The sequence below is a fragment of the Apostichopus japonicus genome, chromosome 7, assembly GCF_037975245.1.
Source record: "Apostichopus japonicus isolate 1M-3 chromosome 7, ASM3797524v1, whole genome shotgun sequence".
Taxonomy (NCBI): Eukaryota; Metazoa; Echinodermata; class Holothuroidea; order Aspidochirotida; family Stichopodidae; genus Apostichopus; species Apostichopus japonicus.
Window position 1 is genome coordinate 16,183,786 of NC_092567.1, and position 22,432 is coordinate 16,206,217.

The window sequence follows — 22,432 nt, forward strand, 5'->3', positions numbered from 1 at the left end:
ACAGTCCCGAACGTCTATTCTTCAGATGTATCACAGAAGTAATTCAGAAAAACTAAAAGTCTTATTGCCTCAAATTATACCCTATATTATGTCGTACACACATTATGTTGAACATAAACATTAATACCTTCACCGAGAAGCCGACGACATCATATTAGCTTCAAAGAAGCATTCCAGAGATCGATCATTATTTAAAGGTGAAGTTTTGAAACCAACAGATTTATAGAAGCATTGAAAAATCCTCTGAATAAATTCCATAACCATTGGGTGTGTTCCACTCAAACAACAAGAAATTTTACTTTCACTGTCTAAGAAATCAAAACAAAAATTTACAGATACAAAGTATTTGGTAAATTTAAATAAATATATAAGTAAATGCAATTGGGTAATAGCTTAGCCGGTTAATAATCAGCCCAAAATTCTGCAAACAAAGGCCTCCGCACCAGAAGAAAAAAAAACACAAGTAAACACATATATATTAAAAGATCAATATAACGTTTACTGTTCACGTAGCTAACTCTCCGATATTTTATCACTCCCACCTGATCTAGCTTATTTAAGTAATGGCTAAATGTGTACCTATTTATTTCTATTTAAATTTCTACCTAAGAGGACTTTTCTCCAGTCACAAAGTACCCACAGAAGTTCATTTGGTAAAGATGTCTAAACCCTCATCCATAAGTGAAATTTCTATTTGACCAGGCATTTGGGATCTAATTTTTTGGGGAGTGTTAATTTTAGATCATGCGTAAAATAATTTCCGAATAATTCTTTACAATGGATTGTGATAATTTGCTAAATTAAAAATTTTAAGGATTTTTTATCATACGTGTTTTTTTTAGAACTAAGATCGGTATGCCTAACAGGAATGAGTAAGCCATTCAACTAGCCTCTAAAAGGGACTTTGTAATATCTTTTAAGAATTAAGTAGCAAACTGGGGAGTAAGGACTTTCCAGGAATGCCGTAAATTTCTTATTAAAACCTCTCTTCGATAGCTTTAAAAGATTTATTAAAGCATAACAGTGCAAATTAAATAATTAGATACACATCTTATTGATATTGATAAAAGATATTTTTTCATGTAATTTAATAACTTTGTAAACACTAGAACTGTCATAGTAATACAAATATAAGTCGAACAAGTTAAACAAAGATGTAATTGCATGTAATATGTCGCAGAACTGCACCGTCTGTACTGTATGAGCCTTAAATCCCGGTACGTACATCGAACTACTAAACTACTAACATCATGAAATTCCCACCCCTCAAGAAAATTGTTCTGCCCCCCCCTCCCAAGTTTGAAAATCCCAGCAAAATTAATTGACGAGGGGATCCCCTCCATTCTTAACATTCTTGCGCTAACACTGATACCGACTATGGTAGACGTCTGAGAAAATAACAACATTCTAAATCAGAACTATTCGTATTCTACCGATTTGCATCCCAAATATTTTGGAACGTGAGTGTACATGTTGTTAATTCGCAATCGAAGAATGTTCTGGATTCAGGCTAATACTTCCACAGGTTGTGCTGACGTTACCGTTGATTTGGCTGAGATATCCTTCTCGACAGTCTGAAAATTATGAGATGAATTCGACATAGACCATATGAGCGGTAGAACAGCATGCAATGTCCTTTATTCATTAAAAGTTAATACCGCTTCGACTTCTTTCAGCTTCGGAAACCATTACCAGTTCCATGCACTTGACTTGAATTTTACAAGTGTCGTATGTTGTTTGAAGCTCAAACTAATTTCTTCCACGTTGCATTAGCAAGTTTTATTCGGTAGGGTAACAACACGTATAATTTTGGTATCCGTAGTTGTCGACCAGTTGTACGTGGTCTAAAGGTTGTCACTTGATGCTATATTCGGCCTAAGAGAATTTGTGATTTTGCTACATGGTCATTACTTATTTTGCCAGTATATTGTTCCAAGCTTTAGTGTATTAAAACTGTTTTTATTTACCAATACATATCTATTATTTCAAAAACAATTGAAATTTCCCTTCTTCCTTATCGACATATCTCATATTTAGATCTATGATATAAAAAATCGTTATTTCATCATTCGTCAAGTTAGTTAAATGTAAGAAATTGTCAAACTTCGTAACTATGATGTGCTAACGCTACATTTTAAACCTTTCAGCTTGATGACATTCTACATGAAAGTTTTGTCCTAATCATACCTTTTATAGTGTGGTATTTTGGAATACCTCTGAGTCAATGCAAACCGTCAGAAGTATAGAAAAATATAGACATTATAATGTCTATATTATTTTCATCATTGTAATGATGAAAATTTACGTTTTTTTCTGCTAAGATAATTCTACATCGTAATTTTTCAAATTTCCTTTGTACTACAATTTTGCTGTTTCATTTTTGGATTGCTTCTTATTTCTACGTACCAGACTGCTGTGGCCTCAGTTTACGCATTGCGTAAAAAGGAAAATACCGTTAAACCCATCAACAAAAATACAAGAAAGAAAAAAAAAAAGAGTTTAAAACAACTTTACCTCTTCCTAAAATTTATTTAAGTTGATCAAAACAGTGAATGAAATAGCAGCATTCGTGAAGATTTCCCTTACCTCTGTTACCCTTGAATGTTCCTTATCAGGCGAATAACAGTAAAGAGGCTTTCTTGTTTTGTAATAACGAATGTTCACGTACCCATTGTACGCAAAAACGAATGTTTACCGTGTACTGTGTGCGGTTGTCTAAGGTCAGGAGTTCACTACGGCGTTTGTAGACTAGACAACAAGAGGCTATGAAACGATAGCAGCGTCAGTAACGTTACAGTAAAGATTTGAAAACACTCGGAAAACAGCGATTGACGCTAAGTTAAGACTATTCGGATACGTCATTCTGTTCGCGTCTATTTTTTATTGGTGACTGCAGGCTGCAAGTCACCATTGTTGACAGCTTAAGGGATCCTTTGACATCGTTCTTGACGAACAGGTTGTGTTTTATCCCTACAGACCAGGCCAGGTAATATTAGATTCGTGTGTTACAATATACTAAATAATTTTCAGAATAGAGGTTAACTTTTAGGCTGATTGCCTATGCTTCTTATTTTCAATTATATAACGAGTTAATTTCTCAGTAACTCAGTAGATCAGTAATTGGTATTTCAATTGTCACTTAGGCCTTTAAGTTAGGCAAGATCTCAAAAAGGACGAATCTTGTTCCCTGGACTGTTGAAGCGTTCAATGACGCATTTTAGTTTACTTGGAATAGGTTGGTGTTTTGAATGAGTTGTTTAACAAGTCAGAACGTCAGGCTTTCCAAGGATAACCAACAGGTTAGGCTAGTAAAGTTTTGGTAAGGATCATCGTCGGAAATGATATAAACTTCATAGGCTGGCCACAACTGTTCGTACTGATATCTGATATAAGGCAGAAACATTAAGAAGAGACACTGTATGTATGCCATTGTTCCCGAGGATACCCGAGTTGACTTTTTTCTTATCAGGTTTGGACACAGTAGAGTAGTCTAATTGAGTTTTGTAGGGACATTTTCATATCAATACATGTAAAATGCTGATGATGCTTCATCTTTTGCCAAATGAAGTTAACAAACAATTTTTACTTTTGAAATTGTGGACTCGTGGATCTTCCCTGACAGGACTGATTCACAAATAAATGTTATTCTTTTATATGATTGAAGTAAGTCTGTGGGAGGGTAGTGGGAGTGTGTGTGTGTTTGGGGGGGGGGGGGTGCTACCTGTACTATTTAAACTATTTGAAAGTTCAGAGCAAGGAATATCCATATGTCAATAGATCTTTGGGAAAGTGCATTGACTTTCAATATATGTTATATGCGATGTGCTTTATCGGTAGCCTACAATGTCCTTATACACATGGAAATTACACTGCACCATCCTTTACACAGACGGCACGTTTTCTAAATTGGTGGGTTCCTAGAGATTTGTTCATATTAATCAAGGAAACTATTCGTTATTAAAAAAACTGATGGTCAGGAACGGTCACATGTCATATCGCCAATCAGACGCATTTCGTCAACCACCCAACCCCCAACCGTAATTTCTACTCACTTCCTCCAGACTCCCCCACTCATGCAGTTTCCACATCCGCAGGCAATTTCCCTTGCGGTAAACTTCGATGCCATATATGCCATATTACCCCAGGCACCGTGGTCAAGATTCCCAATGTTGACTTTAGTCTAAGACCCCCCTTCCCTCTCCTGTGATTCTATTCATGTTATTTACATTCTATACTGTGAACTTTGCTAAGAGGGTAATTATGTAGGTGAAACAGGCCCTTGGTTCCGCTTACGTTTTAATAATGACAAAAAATCTATTCTTGATAATTTTGCAGGATTGACAGTAACCGAACATTTCAATCTTCATAGCCATTCTCTAAAAACCCTAAAATGTATTTTAATTGCCTCGAACTTCAAATCAACTACTGAACGTAAACGTAAAGAAATCGATTAGATTTTTTGTATTAAGTCTCACAACACCGGCCTCAACAAAGACTTGGGACCCCTTAACAACTATCAGTTCTACAAGCATATGTAATCCGTTCTTTGCTCCTTAATACCCTTCCTGTAAAATTGGTTTATTTGGTTTTAATTCCATCAATGCAACTTACACTTGACGTCATACTTTAATTGTTTTACATTTTGTACTTTTCATTCGGCTGCCAAGTATTGCTGACGAAGGTCCCAGGGGGACCGAAAATTCCAATATATTTTCTAAAACTTACTACTTTTGTCAATTATGTGTCATATCTTATTTCTCTGGTTTTCTCTAATGATATTTTCTTTTGGAGTAAACGTATAAATATATATATATATATATATATATATATAAATATATATATATATATATTATATAAATAGTAGTGGTCCATACTGATAATATAAAAGATAAACAAGCGAATATTTTTATATATATATATATATATATATATATATATATATATATATATATATATATATATATATATATATATATATATATAAATTCGTCAAGAAGTAAAGATATTTACGTTCCCATGTTATATCTTACGTGATTTTCCAGAAAAGTATCCATATATAGTGTATATACATGCTGTAAGGCAGTGGACTTTTCTTTACTTTAGTAGTAGCTAAGAATGAAAATTAAATCAAAAATTGTATTTTTCAACAATTGCTTATCCTTGAACAGGCTGACGAATATAACCGTTGTCCACTAGTCATCAATAAATAATGCACGTTCTTGTATACTGTCATACTTATTGAATTTATTCTACGTTGAATATCAAAATCCAACCCTTCCGTCTTTTTGTTTATAAAATAGTACATGAAATTGTGTTAAGGTTAAGCGTTGGGAATCATGTCATATTATTTAGCCGTGGTTAATGGCGTTGCAGGGGGGTGGGGGAGGTGGATGTTGCGATGTGTTATGTCGCCTCGGAGCACGTAGCAACATATAAATAATCTAGTTTGCAAATATTTAATCAACAAAAATCGAAGCAGTGCATTGGTCTAGCGCCATTACTTACATATCATATATGATTATGATGGTACGTACGTATAATACGTGTTGTTATGTTGTTTTGTCCGTTGCTAGGGACCAGTGCCGTGACAATAATTTAAGATCAACCAGTGTTGCGAAGGTACAAAGAAATCCTTTATTTGATATAAATAATCCAAAAGTTTCTTTGGCACGGAATGATTTATGTTCATAATTGAAAGACTTTGTCAGCAAAACAATAACATAAAATGGTAATTATACGTTATAAAAATTAAAACTTAAAATTCAGGAAATTAATTGATATATATAAGCTAAACTGGGTTACCGTACGATGCACCTGTCTACTATATATCGTAGTCTTAAATGTTATATTGTCTAGACGATTATAAAAGATTTGAATTTTTTCAAATAATTTTTTCGAATAATTGGCAGAGCTCGAAGGACGTGTCAAAAAATATCATTGAGACATTTATTGCGATCCGATACACACAGAGAACAGCGTGTTCTATTAAGATTACAGTAAGAACTGACGATATTTGTAATTCCACAAATCCAGTTGTGGTAATTTATCAGATTTTTCATCTCAATCCTGCTTTACTTTGTGTGGTACAAAACTTTTAGGCTGACATTAGTTACTGTAATGTATGTGTGAGTCGGTTAATCGGTAATGCAGTGATATCAACTGAATCAATATACTTTACTAAGGTTCATTCCGACCGATTCGGGTTATGAACATAATTTATGGTTTTTATTTTTCCACTTTCCATTTAATCTTTGTGAATATACATATTTTATATATGAATTTATATAAGTATTTTGTATATAACATACAATTATTTGTTTGCCTAATGTGTTTTTTTGTTTGTAACAAAATCATCGGATACAGGGGCAGGACAGACGGGATGAGTACATTTCGTTTTTCTGTTCTTTTTATTTGTGAGATCTCGGAGAATAGGCCAAAAGTTTACCAAAGACACGTACATAAATCATGAATTTTTGAACCACCTTGCTAAATCAAATAATTGTTGTTTAGAATATGGATAATAGAATTGGTCGCTTTTAGAAGGGAAAGGATAATACAGTTAGACAAAGAGACGAAATGAAGGTTGCAAGGCTACTCAAACACTGAGCAGTTATTTGACAGTACTCGAGGTTAGACGTAACTTTAGATTCATAATCCTTCCACTTAACTTCCACCAGAGAAAAGAATACCAAAAGAAGGGAAACGAGATGTGTTACGTATTAGTTTAGTAGTTTTTCGTTAATCTATATAACTATTTGAGGAACTCGCATTAATTTTCCCGTATTTTTAATTCCCCTTTATGAAGAATCGTTTTATGTTGATCAAGTGCAGTATCAAAGAGCCACCAAATATGTTAAAGAATGCTTCAATGATGCGACTACATAAATCAGTAACTCTTCCCTACTGAGCGGGGAATTAATAACCAAATGGCTTCCACAATTCACTCATAAATCATCAAAGCGGCTAAGGGTGAAAACAAAATTCTTGGATGCCATTATTCTGATAATATAAAGCTGGATATGGTTAGTACAGCAGACTAATGCTAACAATTTTTGGATTCTTGCTGGAGGCCCCCCCCCCCCAAAAAAAAAAAAAACTACGGAATTATTTAATTTCGCCTCACTGTGTGTTGATGGGGATGCCTGTGTCCAAGTTTAATCATACATGATATAACACGAATCATCAGAGAAAATATCCCATAACTAATTGTTGAAAAACAGAGACAGGAAGAGCTGTTCTTGGTGCATGTGCATTCCTGGAAATTTGTGTTTTTCCTTGTTGTCGTTGTCTTCGTCATCATTATCATCACCTTCGTTATAATTTATACTGACAGCAAAGGGTGCATGGAGTTAATATCATAGTTGCTTTATTCTCAACAAAATGCCATGAGTTCAAGAAGACTAGTCAAATAACCATTTATTGAGGATCATGCCATAGTTCACACATGTATTAAAAGTTAAAATTTCATAGTTCCCCTTGTGCGGGTATGACCAATGGTGCATAAGCTATGGATAACAATGGTCATCTGCAAATATGTTTCATCACAACGAAATTGCAAGTAAACCGAATAATTTTCCATGCGCTTGACGGAAACATGTTTCTCTCATCTCTTTTACTGTGTGCAACACTTTTCCGAGGCTCGGCCAATGAGTGTCTACTGCATGTAGCCCCATGTGAGAGGACATACAATATATTTATTAACATACGGTCATAGAATTACCCATTATGAGTCATCCCAGCTACTAGTCAATGTTCCTTAAATTGACTGCCGATACATTGGTCAACATATTCTTCATATATCTGGTTTCATATTAAGTTATATGGTTAATTGGCCATTTCTTATGATATAAAGAAGAGCAGCAATCTGAAAATATATGTCATCATTTTCCCCCCTATTGTGCAGATGACTTATGTGCCATTGAACTACTGGTCACGGTGTGAGGTTCACGGATTACAGAAAGAACTTGACAAGAAAAGGGTCATCTACTGCATCAGCCAGAACAGTAGCTACCGTATCATACTTGATACATTATAGAGTGGTATATAAAAACTTTTTAAAAGAAGCCAATTTACTGAAACAGCTGTTCAGGTAAGTCTACAATATGATCAAAATTACCAAATGTATTTTCTGATGGGTGATACTAACAGAAATGCTGTTGCTCGTTATATCCATGTTATATTCATGGTTTCAACCATTGGGTAAAAGTTGTGCTATAGAAATTGCAAAGTGTTTGGAGATTTTGTAATTTATAGGTATCATGATTCATCATAATTTCCCACAGCTATATTGAGGTGAAAATGTGATATTAACTTAAATGTTTGTGTATGTGTGTGTTTTGGGGGAGGTGGTGGGTGGCGATGGGGTGTGGCAGCTAGGTTGTATATACTGGTGCCTGTTGTAAATTAAATGCTGTTTATTATCAAGACCTGAGCTTTTGGGGATTAATTCAAGATTAACAGAATTGCAAATTTCAAGTTACTTGAGCGTTTAATTTCTTTACAGCTTTATAACCAACATATCAAATTTACATTTTGAGCCCACTCATCTGAAGAAAACACCCAACAGATAATATAATATAAAGAGTCGGTATAGAGAAGGAAAATATTTCTAGTATATATTGCAAGCAAAATCGAATCAGCTTCACTAAAAAAAATAATTTCAAACTGGTGTTCCAGGGTCACTAGCAGAGAATTATTTTGTATTTGTTATCAATATCTTTCTTATCAGCATAATTGGAAACTATTATCTAGACTGCTACAAAGATGTAGTTTATGTTATACACATTATACTTCTACCAGAAAGTGTTTCGCAGCTGTAGTAAAGAACTTAAAAAATAAGTTTATAAATGGATGTTTACTTATAGTGGCTCTATAACACATTATATAACCAAATGTAAGCTCTTGTCTATTTGACAAATCTCAACACCTGCTGGGATTATTTTACATGAAGTATGACAGGCATGGCAACCGATCATCAACATTTCAATGCCTGAAATCACACTTATCTTAATTTTAAACTGTTTAAACAATGATGTGAAATAAAACAATATTTTGACTTTCAGGTCGCAACCGATGTTGATCAGTGGTGCACAGTAAAGCTTGAGAAGTACACTCATCCTTTCTTGTTAAGTCTTGGGCAAGCCAGAAGGCTAATTCAATATTTCATTATGTGTGACTACGCACACATACTTGTTGGTGAATCTGTAATAGTAGCTTTTGACGGGCTGTTCAAGTTTAATTATATCTTGAATCTGCACTTTGCTCTACCTTGATCTAATTTGTGCGGCTTCTTTGAAGGTCTCATTTATAAGGTGGTGAGTCATAATAAGGTTCACCCACAAGTAAGGTCATTTACCGAATCACTCAATAATATGCCTAATTAAGAGCATGTTCCAGCTATATGAGCATACATCATAACGACAAGCTAACATATAACAGCATTACTCAAAATAAACTATCCACATGCTTTCAAATAAATCCTTCTTAGCCAACTGCACTTACTCCTACCTCTTACTTCTATACCTTGTTCTTAAAAATCCTATGTTTATCCTACTTTCATTACTTGCCCCCATCAAAATAAGTATTTATAAAGTACAATAATAAAATGTGATTATAAAAAAATATCATATAATGTTGTCAACATTGCTGGGTAGCGGTGAAAACTACTAATGAAAGCCTGCAGAAGACCCACTTTTGTCTTACTTTTGTCCTGTTTGTTTGTAAATTGTATCCCCCTTATACTCGTTGTATCTTACCCTTCAACCTGTGTCCTGATTTTAGCTTATGGTCCATGAAAGCCTTTATCCTGAAAAGGTTAGAACTGTGAGGCTTTCATTAATATTTAGTTTGTGCTTGACTGAAACTATTGTTTGATTTGAACATCACAGAAGGGGAGGAAGCATTATGATCGGTGCATGATGTTTTATGCTAAATTTGATAACATTTTTGTATGATTGATGAATATGGAGATTACTTGTCACAATGTTTGTTAGTGCATAGATATAATATAACTTTTGATTTAAGATTGTATTTGTAATCAGTTTACTATTACTCGTCTATACAATTCACCACTGTTTTTATTGTCTTGTTTGATGTTCTGTACTATGCAATGCTTATTCCATGCTTGCCTGAAGCTTCTGCTTAAGTTCCTTATTCTAATCCATAAAACAACAATTTGAGAACAATTTGTAATGTCCATTGTTTTATAGCATTTTCTCTAAGAATGCCATGCAAATTCTTGCGGTAGTTTAAATTTTTCATGTTAGGTCCTATGTTGTATATTTTATGTTAAAATGTATGTGTGAGTGAGGTAGTTACCCTCAAATGAAACAAAACACAAGCAAACAAACATATTCCTGTCTGGTGTAAATTGGAAAGGTTCTTAATTGCTATACCTTGATATGTAATACCACTGTCTTAAACTGTTCAGCAAAGATTAGATACAAACTGCCGGTTCCCATTTTTGAATTAAATTGTTTCTCGTCTCATAATTGTGAATTTTAAAATTTTTCCACGAATAAGTCATCGATGAGAAGGGTTTCAGACTCTTCGGGAACAATCAATGTCCCCCACATCAATTTGACATTCAGTTTCTAAGCTGCCAGGTTAAAAATCTTTTCGAAGGTTTTCTCGTTAGTGTGTTCGTTTATTCTAAATATTCTCATTCAGTTCCGTCTGGAATATTGTTCTCAGGCGTACAACTTTTAATTATAAATGTCGTTTTCTTTTCTCGGTTCTTCGGCTGTCTGCGTCAGTGATCCTATAATCTCTTCATCAACATAGTTTGTATATCAAAGATTCTTGCTCCGTATGGCTTTTGCTCTATTGTCACCTTTTCCATTTTCGTTTCCTCCATCTTCTCTATGAAGTTGTGTTGCTAGAGTTTGAAATCATCATTTTTCACGAGTTCACTAAGAATACCAATTTCAATTTTATCCGTGTTTATTTCTTGAGTTTTTGAGGTAGTTTTCGTTCATGACCGTGCTCCAGAGTGTGGTCTTGTCGTTAATGTTTGGTTGCTAGCCTATTACTCTACGTGGGAAATATAACTCACTAACAGTACTTGTTAGGAAAGTAACTCAGTTTATAAGTTGCGGACTGGACTTCAGTTCGGGTATAGGAAAGTAATATGACTGCAATATACTCTAAAAGAAAATAATATCTTAATAAAATATTCTCAACTTGTGAAACGACTGGCAACGCCCATGAACGTGGTAACATTTAAATATTTCCTAGTTTTGAAAGTATTATTCTTATTGATATGCTGATATTGAGTTGAAAAATGTCGATATCTTTTGTAACATACTGATTTTCAAACAAAAAACATCCATTGTATTATATTAACTTGTAAAGTCTTGATATTTTTTTCCTCACGTGTGATTGCTTTCCGTACGCCTACGTCAATTATAGTGGATTGTTTGCTAGCTGAGTTTCTCTTGATTTACAAGGTTTAATAGTGAAATGATGTAAAGATCTAACTGTATATTATGGTCAATGCGCTCTTAAGTTGTCGTCTGGTGACCGTTGATTGGCTAAGGCAATATTGTCAACAGTCTAATCTATGAGATGAATTCAGTATAAACCAATCAGCAGAAGTCAAGTTACGTCCATTATTCTTTGTCTTCTTTCCGCACTGGCTAAATTCTTCCAGTCCCTTGTCATTGCCCTGTATTTTCAATGTGAAGTTAATTCCTTCGAAGTTGCATAGCAAGGATTATTTGGTAAGTAACATTAGGTTTTATTTTGCCATATTTATTTGCCATATGTATATTTGCCATATTTATATTTATTTATTTGCCATATTTTGCCATATTGTGAATCCGGTTTGTATTATGATTGTATTGAAATTAAGAGCATTAAAGGTTTCCATTCATAGATATCAAGTTGGAAACATAGTTACTAAACTCCTTTTCTATTTTCTCTTAATGGACATCCCCGCCGGAAAGTATTCGTGTACTAAAGTGCCATATGTAACATAGACACAACAAATTCTTTTGAGTTTTATCATCAGTCTCTTGTATCATCTCTTTATAAAGTGAGATTATATTTGTTCACATTTAAAATAACTGTTGTATAGGGAACAGTTCGACCAATGTTTTTTTTTTTTTTGTGTGTAAATGTTCTGGTACTACAATTGTCCGACCTTTGGCATTTGGTTTCTCTGTATATATTTTGCGAAATGAGAAAAAAAATCATCAATATAAAGATTTGTCAAAAAATGACATAAAAAGTATGTGGTAATTTTACAAAAAATATTTAAGTAAATATAATGGGTTAATAGCTAAGCGGAGTTACAATCAACGCTAAGTTCCGCAAAGCCCCAACACAAGACAACAAAAACTAGCAATTACACCAATTCATAGATTAAACAGGACGTCCAATTGTTCACGTATCTAAATATCGGATATAATATCACACTTAATCTAGTTAAATAATTGCGAAATGTCTGCCTTATAAAGAGAATTTCCACTTTTCACCAGGCACAAACTACTCACAGAACTTCATTTGGTGAACGTGTCTAAGCCCTCATCCTTAATATGTAATTCACGACGAGTTTGTAAAAATGGTGGCTAACACAAATAACTGCTATAAGGTTGATAAGAACAGCAATATTTTCCTTCCTGAAGCAGAGATGTTAATTTAGCATGGTTTTGCATGACAATGAAATGCCTGCTGAATTAGGTCCGAATAAAGTTAACATTCTCAAAATGATTGCGTTTGCTAAAAACTGTAGTTTTCTTGTCAACATAGTTTGTAAATGAAACAAAAATTGCTCAATGAGGCTCCTGCTTTACTGTCATCTTTTCCATTTTTTTTTATCATCCATCTTCTCTATGAAGTTGTGTTGCTAGAGTTTGAAGTCATCATTTTTCGCAAGTTCAGTAAGAATACCACTTACAATTTTATTTATTTGTTTATTTATTGAGTTTTTGAGGTACTTTTCTTTGATGACCGTGTTCTAGAGTGTGGTCTAATCGTTAATGTTTGGTTGCTAGCCTATCACTCTAAGTGGGTAATATAACTCACTAACAGTACTTGTTAGGAAAATAACTCAGTTTATCAGTTGCGGAGTAGGCTTCAGTTCGGGTATAGGGAAGTAATATGACTGCAATATACTCCAAAAGAAAATAATATCTTAATAAAATATTCTCAACTTGTGAAACGACTAACAACGCCCATGAACGTCGGTGACATTTAAAAATTTCCCAGTTTTTGAAAAATATTGGTCTTATTGATATGCTAATATAGAGTTGAGAAATGTCGATATCTTTTCTAACATACTGATTTTCAAACAAAAAACATCAATTTTATTATGAGCAAGCTGATATTCACTTGTAAAGTCTTCATCGCAACGTGTGATTGATGTCCGTACGCCTACGTCAACTATAGTTGGTTGTTTGCTAGCTGAGTTTCTATAGATTTACAAGGTTTAATAGTGGAATGATGTAGGGATATAACTGTATATTATGGTTAATGAGCTCTTCCTAACAAATACTGTTAGTGAGTTATATTATCCACTTAGAGTGGTAGGCTAGCAACCAAACTTGACGACAAGATCACACTCTGGAGCACAGTCAACAAAGAAAACTACCTCAAAAACTCAATAAATAAACACGGATAAAATTGTAAGTGGTATTCTTAGTGAACTTATGAAAATGATGACTTCAAACCTTAGCAACAAAACTTCATAGAGAAGACGAATGAACAGAAAATGGAAACAGTGACAATAGAGCAGGAGCCTCATTGAGCAATTTTTGTTTTATTTACAAACTATGTTGACAAGAAAACTACAGTTCTTAGCACACGCAATCATTTTGAGGATGTTAATTTTATTCGGATCTAATTCAGCAGGCATTTCATTGTCATGCAAATTAATGCTAAATTAACATCTCTGCTTCAAGAAGTAAAATATTGCCGGTCTCAGCAACCTTATTGCAGCTATTTGTGTTAGCCCCAATTTTTACGAACACAGCGTGAATTACATATCAGGGATCAGGGCTTAGACACGTTCACCAAATGAAGTTCTGTGAGTAGTTTGTGCCTGGTGAAAAGTGGAAATTCTCTTTATAAGGCAGACATTTCGCAATTATTTAACTAGATTAGGTGTGATATTATATCCAATATTTAGATACGTGAACAATTGGACGTTATGTTTAATCAATGAATTAGTGTATTTGCTAGTTTTTGTTGTCTTGTGTTGGGGCTTTGCAGAACTTAGCGTTGATTGTGACTCCGCTTAGCTTTTAACCCATTATATTTACTTATATATTTCTGTAAAAGTACCACATACTCTTTATGTCATTTTTTGACAAATCTCTATATTGATGATCTTTTTTCTCATTTCGCAGATTATATACAGAGGAACTGAATGACAAAGGTCGGACAATTGTAGTACCAGAACATTTACACACACAAAAACATTGGTCGAACTGTTCGCTATACAACAGTTATTTTAAATGTGAACAAATATAATCTCACTTTATAAAGAGATGATACAAGAGACTGATGATAAAACTCAAAAGAATTTGTTGTGTCTATGTTACATATGGCACTTTAGTACACGAATACTTTCCGGCGGGGATGTCCATTAAGAGAAAATAGAAAAGGAGTTTAGTAACTATGTTTCCAACTTGATATCTATGAATGGAAACCTTTAATGCTCTTAATTTCAATACAATCACAATACAAAACGGATTCAAAATATGGGGAGATAAAACGTGATGTTACTTACCATATACTCCTTGTAATGCAACTTGGAAGGAATTAACTTCACACTGAAAATACAGGGCACTATCAAGGGACTGGAAGATTTTAGCCAATGCGGAAAGAAATCAAAGAATAATGCTCTCTGAAGTTGTCGCCGGGTGACCGTTGATTGGCTAAGGCAATATTGTCAACAGTTTAATCTATGAAATGAGTTCAGTATAAATCAATCAGCAGACGTCAAGTTATGTCCATTATTCTTTGACTTCTTTCCGCACAGACTAAAATCTTTCAGTCCCTTGATATTGCCCTGTATTTTCAGTGTGAAGTTAATTTCTTCCAAGTTGCATTGCAAGGATTATTTGGTAAGTAACATCACGTTTTATCTCCCCATATTTTGAATCCGTTTTGTATTGTGGTTGTATTAAAATTAAGAGCATTAAGGGTTTCAATTCATAGATATAAAGTTGGAAACATAATTACCAAACTTCTTATCTATTTTCTCTTACCGGACATCCCCGCCTGAAATTCTGCGTGTCCTAAAGTGCCGTATACAACATAGACACAACAAATTATTTTGAGTTTTATCATCAGTGGTTCTCTTTATAAAGTGAGGTTATATTTGTTCACATTTAAAATAACTGATGTATAGCGAACAGTTCAACCTATGCTTTTTTGTGTAAATGTTCTGGTACTACAATTGTCCGTTGTAACCCGCTTGGGTTACAACGGACAACCGCTTGAATTAACCCGCTTGAATGTTCCTAGAACGAACAAGGTCTTGGAAGAGAAATCGTTCAGTGTAGCCGGTCCACAGTCATGTCACAATCTCCCTCGTACTATAAGAGAAAATGACAATATCTCTCAATTTCGTAGTAATCTTAAGACTCACCTTTTTCCATGCTAATGTGTGTCTGTGTTACAAGCGTTATGATCTAGATGGAATAGCGCTATATAAATATCAATTGTTATGTTGTCCGACCTTTTTGCATTTGGTTCCTCTGTATATAATCTGCGAAATGAGAAAAAAAAATCATCAATATAGAGATTTGTCAAAAAATGACATAAAAAGTATGTGGTACTTTGACAGAAATATATAAGTAAATATAATGGGTTAAAAGCTAAGCGGAGTCACAATCAACGCTAAGTTTTGCAAAGCCCCAACACAAGACAACAAAAACTAGCAAATACACTAATTCATTGATTAAACATAACGTCCAATTGTTCACGTATCTAACTATTGGATATAATATCACACCTAATCTAGTTAAATAATTGCGAAATGTCTACCTTATAAAGAGAATTTCCACTTTTCATCAGGCACAAACTACTCACAGAGTTTCATTTGGTGAACGTGTCTAAGCCCTGATCCCTGATATGTAATTCACGCTGTGTTCGTAAAAATGGTGGCTAACACAAATAGCTGCAATAAGGATGATGAGACCGGCAATATTTTACTTCTTGAAGCAGAGGTGTTAATTTACCATGGATTAGCATGACAATGAAATTTCTGCTGAATTTTATCCGAATAAAGTTAACATTCTTAAAATGATTGCGTTTGCTAAAAACTGTAGTTTTCTTGTCAACATAGTTTGTAAATAAAACAAAATTTGCTCAATGAGGCTTCTGCTCTCTTGTCACCTTTTTCATTTTTTTTTCATTCATCTTCTGTATGAAGTTGTGTTGCTAGAGTTTGAAGTCATCATTTTTCGCAAATTCACTAAGAATACCACTTACAATTTTATCCGTGTTTATTTATTGAGTTTTTGAGGTAGTTTTCTTCGATAACCGTGCTCCAGAGTGTGATCTTGTCGTCAAGTTTGGTTGCTAGCCTATCACACTAAATGGGTCATATAACTCACTAACAGTACTTTTTAGGAAAATTAATCAGTTTATCAGTTGCGGAGTAGGATGAGTTGTGTATCGGGAAGTAATATGACTGCAATAACCCCAAAATGAAATAACATCTTAATAAAAGATTCTCAATTTGTGAAATAATTTGCAACGACCATGAACGTCGATAACATTTAAACATGTCTCAGTTTTGAAAAATATTGATCTTATTGATATGGTAATATTGAGTTGAAAAATGTCGATATCTTTTCTAACACACTGATATTCAAACAAAAAACATCTATTTTATTATTAGCAAGCTGATATTCACTTGTAAAGTCTTTATATTTTTCCCAACGTGTGATTCCTTCCGTACGCCTACGTCTATAATAGTTTATTGTTTGCTAGCTGAGTTTCTATAGATTTACAAGGTTGAATAGTGGAATGATATAGGGATCTAACTGTATATTATGGTCAATGCGCTCTTAAGTTGTCGTCGGGTGACCGTTGATTGGCTAAGGCAATATTGTCAACAGTCTAATCTATGAGATGAATTCAGTATAAACCAATCAGCAGAAGTCAAGTTATGTCCATTATTCATTGACTTCTTTCCACACTGGCTAAATTCTTCCAGTCCCTTGTTATTGCCCTGTATATTCAGTGTGAAGTTAATTTCTTCCAAGTTGCATTGCAAGGATTATTTGGTAAGTAACATCACGTTTTATCTCCCCATATTTTGAATCCGTTTTGTATTGTGATTGTATTAAAGTTAAGAGCATTAAAGGTTTCCATTCATAGATATAAAGTTGGAAACATAATTACCAAACTTCTTTTCTATTTTCTCTTACCGGACATCCCGGCCACAATTCTGCGTGTCCTAAAGTGCCATATATAACATAGACACAACAAATTCATTTGAGTTTTATCATCAGTGGTTCTCTTAATAAAGTGAGATTATATTTGTTCACATTTAAAATAACTGTAGTATAACGAACTGTTCGACCAAAGTTTTTTTTGTGTAAATGTTTTGGTACTACAATTGTCCGTCCTTTGGCATTTGATTCCTCTGTTTATATTTTGCGAAATAAGAAAAAAAATCATCAATATAAAGATTTGTAATACAATGACACAAAAAGTATGTGGTAATTTTACAAAAATATATAAGTAAATATAATGGGTTAAAAGCTAAGCGGAGTCACAATCAACGCTAAGTTTTGGAAAGCCCAAAAACAAGACAACAAAAACTATCAAATACACTAATTCATAGATTAGACAGGACGTCCAATTGTTCACGAATCTAAATATCGGATATAATATCACACCTAATCTAGTTAAATAATTGCGAAATGTCTGCCTTATAAAGAGAATTTCCACTTTTCAACAGGCACAAACTACTCACAGAACTTCATTTGGTGAACGTGTCTAAGCCCTCATCCTTAATATGTAATTCACGCTGAGTTTTTAAAAAATGGTGGCTAACACAAATAGCTGCTATAAGGTTGATGAGACCGGCAATATTTTCGTTCCTGAAGCAAAGATGTTAATTTAGCATGGATTTGCATGAAAATGAAATGCCTGCTGAATTAGATCCGAATAAAATTAACAATCTCAAAATGATTGCGTTTGCTAAAAACTGTAGTTTTCTTGTCAACATAGTTTGTAAATAAAACAAAAATTGCTCAATGAGGCTCTTGCTTTCCTGTCACCTTTTCAATTTTCTTTTCATTCATCTTCTCTATAAAGTTGTGTTGCTAGAATTTAAAGTCATCATTTTTGCAAGTTCACTAAGAATACTAATTACGATTTCATCCGTGTTTATTTCTTGAGTTTTTGAGGTAGTTTTCTTTGATGACCGTGCTCCAAAGTGTGGTCTTGTCGTAACGTTTGGTTGCTAGCCTGTCACTCCAAGTGGGTAATATAACTCACTAACAGTTCTTGGTAGGAGAATAGCTTAGGCTATCGGTTGCAGAGTAGACTTCAGTTCTGGTATCGGAAAGTAATATGACTGCAATATACTCCAAAAGAAAATAATATCTTAATGAAATATTCTCAAACTGTGAAACGATTGGCAACGCCAATGAACTTCGACATTATTCAAACATTCTCACCTTTGAAAATATTGATCTTATTGACATGCTAATATTGAGGGTTCTGGTAACGGAAAGTAATATGACTGCAATATACTCCAAACGAAAATAATATCTTATAAAAGATTCTCAAATTGTGAAACGAGTGGCAACGCTCATGAACGTCGATAACATTTTAAACATTTCCCCTATTGAAAATATTGATCCTATTGACTTGCTGATATTGAGTTGAAATAATGTCGATATTATTTCTAACATATTTATATTCAAACAAAAGACATTCTTTTTTATCATAAGCATACTCATTTTAACTTGTTAAGTCTATATATTCTCTCCCATGATGTGACTGCTTTCCGTACGCCATCGTCAATCATAGTCAATTGTTTGCTAGCTGAGTTTCTGCAAGCTTACCAGGTTGATTAGTTGAATGATGTAAGGACCTAACTGTATATCATTGGTTAATGCGTTCCTAAGTTGTCGTCAGGTGGCCGTTGATTGGCTCAGGCAATATTGTCAACAGTCTAAATCTATGTGATGAATTCAGTATAAACCAATCAGCAGAATCCAAGTTATGTCCATTCATTTATTGTTGGCATTTGATATCGTTTTGTCTTCTTTCCGCACTGGCTAAATTCTTCCAGTTCCTAACAATTGCCCTGTATTTTCCGTGTGAAGTTTATTTCTTCCAAGTTGCCTTGCCAGGATTTATTTAGTAAGTAATATCACGTTTTATGTTGCCATCTTTGGATCCGTTTTGTATTGTGATTGCATTAAAATTAAGAGCATTAAGGGTTTCAATTCATTGATATAAAGTTTAAAATATAATTACCCAACTTCTTTTCTATTTTCTCTTACCGGATTTCCCAGCCTGAAAATCTGCTTATCCTAAAGTGCCATACATAACATAGACACAGCAGTTATTTTGAGTTTTTTTTTTTATATCAATGGTTCTCTTAATAAAGTGAGATTTTAAATGTTAACAAACAAAATAACTGTTGTAGAGCAAAAACTTTTTTTTCAAATGTTCTGGTATTACAATTATCCGACCTTTGACATTTAAGTGTGGTCTTGTCGTAACGTTTGGTTGCTAGCCTTTAACTTTAAGTGGGTAATATGACTCACTAACAGTACTTGGCAGGAGAATAGCTTAGGCAATCGATTGCGGAGTAGGCTGAGTTATGTTTTCGGAAAGTAATATGACTGCAATATACTCCTGAAAAAGTAATATTTTAATTAAAGATTCTCAAATTGTGAAACGAGTGGCAACGCCCATGAACGTCGATAACATTTAAACATTTCCAAGCTTTACAAAATATTGATCTTATTGACATGCTAATACAGAGTTGAAAAAATTACGATATTATTTCTAACATACTGATATTCAAACAAAAAACATCCTTTGTATTATTATAATAATATATAAAGTCTTTATAACTGTTGATTGTTTGCTAGCTGAGTTTCTATAGATTTGCAAGGTTGAATAGTGGAATGATGTAGGTTTCTAACTGTATATAGGAGATAATGCACTATATGTTGTCGTCAGGTGACCGATGATTGGCTAAGGCAATATTGTCAACAGTCTAAATCTATGAGATAATTTCAGTATAACCAATCACCAGAAGTGAATTTATGTCCATCATTCTTTGCTTTGGTATCGCTTCGTTCGTTTCTGCACTGGCTAAATTCTTCCTTTTCCTTGTTATTGCCCTGTGTTTTCGGTGTGAAGTTAATATTCTTCCAAGTTGCATTGCAAAGATTATTTGGTATGTAACATCACGTTTTATTTTGCCATTAATTTTATCCGTTTTGTATCGTGATTGCTTAACAATTAAGAAGATTAGAGGATTCCATTCATAGATATAAAGTTGGAAACATAATTACCCAACGTCTTTTCTATTTTCTCTTAATGGACATCCCCGCCTGAAATTCTTCGTGTACTAAAGTGCCATATATAGCATAGAACCAACAAATTCATTTGAGTTTTATCACCATTGGTTCTCCTTATAAAGTGATATTGCATATGCTTACATATAAAATAACTGTTGAATAGCGAACAGTTTGACCAATGTTTTTTCTAAAATGTTCTTTCTAAAATGTTATTACAATAATCCGATCTTTGGCATTTGGTTCCTCTGTATATATTCTGCCTAATGAGAAAAAAAATATTATCAATATAGAGATTTGTAAAGTGTAGTTCCTGGACTATGTATAATCTAAAACACAATCTCGTGCGTTCTTCCATGAGATGCCTCATATAACTAAAAAAGAAGACATAAAAGTCGTATTGCCTCGAATCATACTTACATTTTGAGTTTTTAAAGATATAAGACATTCGATGCTTATTGTCACTTTAAACTTCACTGAATGTGAACGCTATCACATAAGCCTCAAAGGAGCGTCCAGAGATTAAGCATAGTTTAAAGGAGAATTTTTTAAAACCAGCATATTCGAGATACTTTAAAATTTCCCTAAACGTAATTACTTAACCATGGGTATGTTCAACTCTTAAGAAATTAATTTGTACTTTCACTGCAAGCAAAGCAAAACATTACATAACAAGTATTTAGTAGTTTTACCAAACAAATATATGTAAATATAATGGGTTAATAGTTTAGCGGTTTCACAATCAATGCTAAGTTCAGCACTACCCCAAAATTAGACCACCCTAAGACACTAGCAAAAACCCTAATAAATAGGATAAACATAACGTTTAACTGTTCACGTAGCTAAATATCCGATACAATATCCCACCTAATCTAGTTAAGTAATGGCGAGATGTTTACCTTTGGAATAGAATTTCCACTTTTCTGTAGGCACAAACTACTCACAGAACTTCATTTGATGAATGTGTCTAAACCCTCATCCCTAATATGTAATTCACGCTGAGTTGGTTAAAATAGTTGCTAGCACAATTAGCTGCTTTGAGGTTGATGAGACCGGCAATACTTTTCTTCCTAAAGCAGATATGTTAATTTTGAATGGATCTGCATGATAATGAAATGCCTGCTAATATCGATCCGGGTAACATTAATTAACATTCTCAAATTAAATTTGGTTAAAATCCGTAATCTGTTAACATAGTTTGTAAATTAGAATACTGCTCAATGAGACTCTTGCTCTCTTGTCACTTTTTCCATTTTCTTTTTGTATTGCCAGAATTTAAAGTCATCATTTTTCGCAAGTTCATCCGTGTTTATTTCTTCAGTTTTTGAGGTAGTTTTTTTTTTGATGACCGTGCTCCAGAGTGTGGTCTTGTCGTAACGTTTAGTTGCTAGCCTATCAGACCAAGTAGGTAATATGCCTCACTTACAGCACTTGGTAGGAGAATAGCTCAGGCTATCGGTTGCGGAGTAGGCTGAGTTCTGGTTTCGGAAAGTTAAGTACATAAATAATATCTTAATGAAAGATTCTCAAATTGTGAAGCGAGTGGCAACGCCCATGAACGTCGATAACATTTTAAACATTTCCTCTTTTGAAAAATATTGATTTTTCTTCACGAATAGGTTTGTTGTGTATTACTACGGTCTTGGCCACGGTAGTGTCAAATTAGTAAGTTAGAACATACTAAATAATATTCAGCATGTAGGCTAACTTTTAGGCTGATAGCATATGACGCACTTTAGTTTACTTGGAATAGGTTGGTAGTTTGAAATTAGTTGTTGTTAGGCCTTCTATTGGTAAACCAATAAGTAAGTCTACTGCTGTTAAGGATCACCGTCAGGAATGATGTAGACTTCATATATAAGGCATGAAACATTGTGAAGAGACACGGTTGGTATGTCATTGTTCCTGAGGTTACAGATTTACAT

General features: G+C 33.8%; 1 protein-coding gene across 5 annotated transcripts in view; it reads left to right on the forward strand.

Annotated features, from left to right (window-relative positions):
• Nucleotides 1-22,432, forward strand: part of LOC139969483 (GTPase IMAP family member 8-like) — a 37,515-nt gene that overhangs the window by 528 nt on the left and 14,555 nt on the right. The window contains exons 1-2 of one of the 5 annotated variants that reach the window (XM_071974512.1): nt 2,577-2,956; nt 7,904-8,089. The exons of 1 other annotated variant lie outside the window; for it this stretch is intronic. The gene's annotated coding sequence lies outside the window, so the exon portion shown is untranslated. Of the gene's footprint in view, nt 1-2,576; nt 2,957-7,903; nt 8,090-19,112; nt 19,336-20,220; nt 20,387-22,432 lie in introns of those variants that run through there. 3 more of the 5 variants (XM_071974511.1, XM_071974513.1, XM_071974515.1) reach the window with 3 other exon arrangements.